General features: G+C 41.3%; 1 pseudogene; it reads right to left on the bottom strand.

Annotated features, from left to right (window-relative positions):
* Positions 1-381: 381 nt before the first annotated feature.
* On the bottom strand, positions 382-1,232 carry LOC110585187 (annotated as a pseudogene).
* Between the last annotated feature and the right edge of the window lie 1,004 nt (positions 1,233-2,236).

The raw sequence follows: 2,236 nt of genomic DNA, 5'->3' as shown, positions 1-2,236 counted from the left end.
GCCCAAATTGGTTTATTTTTATTTTTTTATTATTATTATTTTTAAAAGACACCTTTATTCAGCGTCATGATTAGACTATTACATTTAGCAATCAACAACATGGGTGCAAAAAAAAAAATCTACATTAAAACCCTTTGTTGGAATGCTTTACACTTTCCACAGAACAGAAACTAAAATAACCTGTTATACAATTAGTCACAAATACAGTCCTCGAGTTCTTTGCCCCATACACATGAGTATTGTCTAAAACATGTCTTCTTTGTAGCAGCGAGGCCCTGCCACCACTGTGCTTGGCTGAGTTCACAAATCTGCTGTAACCTGTAGCTTCCCTGTCACTTCTCTGGCTCTCCTCTCCTGCTAAGCTTTGTTTCCTGGCAGTGATTAGAACCTTCTGCCGCTGCCGTAGCTCCTGCAGCTGCTGGAACCTCCACAGCCACCTTGGTTTCCTGGTTTGGCAAAGTATTGGCCTCCACCACCATAGGGGCCGGAGCTTCTGCCTCCAAAATTCCTTCTTTCGTGGGTCCAAAATTTGAGGATTGATTATTGATAAAATCATTAGAGCTTCCGCCACCTCCAAAGTTGCTTCCATCATTACCAAATCCGTTATAGCCATCCCCACTGCCACCATGTCCACCACCACCTCGACTGCCACCAAAGCCACCTCGACCACTGAAGTTCCCTCCACGACCAAAGTTGTCATTCCCACCAAAACCACCTCCACGACCACCACCAAAGTTTCCAGAACCACTTCGACCTCTTTGGCTGGATGAAGCACTAGCCATCTCTTGCTTAGATAGGGCTTTCCTTACTTCACAGTTGTGGCCATTCACAGTATGGGATTTTTGAAGGACAATCCTGTCTACAGAGTCATGGTCATCAAATGTTACAAAAGCAAAACCTCTCTTTTTGCCACTGCCACGGTCAGTCATGATCTTGATCACTTCAATTTTCCCATACTGTTCAAAATAATCTCTTAGGTGATGTTCTTCAGTGTCTTCTTTAATGCCACCAACAAAAATCTTTTTCACAGTTAAGTGGGCACCAGGTCTTTGAGAATCTTCTCTTGAGACAGCCCTCTTTGGTTCCACAGCTCTTCCATCCACCTTGTGTGGCCTTGCGTTCATGGCTGCATCCACCTCCTCCACAGTGGCATACGTGACAAACCCAAAGCCTCTGTAGTGCTTGGTGTTTGGATTTCTCATTACCACACAGTCCATAAGCGTTCCCCATTGCTCAAAATGGCTCCTCAGATTCTCATTGGTTGTTTCAAAGCTCAAACCTCTGATGAAGAGCTTCCGCAGCTATTCAGGTTCTTTGGAGACTCTGACTTAGACCTGACTGCAGTGGGAGGGGAGACTTTAATGATGCTTACTCGGTGGCATCCATGGGCAGAAAGGGCTGTTTCTTTGTTTTTTGTTTTTTTTTAAGATTTTATTTATTTATTATATAGAGAGAGAGCAAGCACAAGCAGGGGGAGCAGCAGGCCTAGGGAGAAGCAGGTTCCCTGCTGAGTAAGGAGCCCAATGCGGGCCTCTCTCTCAGGACTCTGGGATCATGACCTGAGCTGAAGGCAGATGCTTAACTGACTGAGCAACCCAGGCATCCCTAAGCCAAAACTGTTTTAAGTCCAATCTTATATATGTATGATTGCATGCAATTTGCAACCAATTTTTTAAATGAATTTGATAAGAAATAATTTGGGGATTGTTTTTCAATGCCTATTTATATTCATCTCTCTAAGAAAGCTCTCCAAAAGCAATCCCTTTCTCTAGAAACAAGAGCTCTTCCTTTACCTGACCTTACCTGTGAGATCCCACCCATTTGACGCACTGTAAATTTTTATATTAAAGGCATTACTTTCCCTGCTTCCTGAAAAGTAAGCATTTACTTCCAAAAATAACAGTGCTCCAAAAATAGAATGGTAGCATCCATAAGCTATTGAAATATTTAATCAAAGGATGATAAAAATACTTAGTTGAAGCTATTTGTTGCCTTGAAAAATCTGTCACTTTCTTCCATTCCTTTTAACACAGCCTCCTTTCCAATATCCTTACTGTCAATCTGAATTTAGAGATAAAACAGATTATTCCTTTTTCCCCAGCTTTATTGAGATATAATCAACATATTAACTAGGTGTAAGTTTAAGATATATACATGGTGATTTGATATACATATACATTGTGAAATGATTAGCATACTAGTGTTAGTTAACATTTTTATCGTCTCACACAATTAC

Source organism: Neomonachus schauinslandi, chromosome 7, assembly GCF_002201575.2.
Source record: "Neomonachus schauinslandi chromosome 7, ASM220157v2, whole genome shotgun sequence".
In the NCBI taxonomy this organism is placed as follows: domain Eukaryota; kingdom Metazoa; phylum Chordata; class Mammalia; order Carnivora; family Phocidae; genus Neomonachus; species Neomonachus schauinslandi.
The sequence above is the reverse complement of the archived record's forward strand: the minus strand, read 5'-3'. Positions and strand labels throughout refer to the sequence as shown.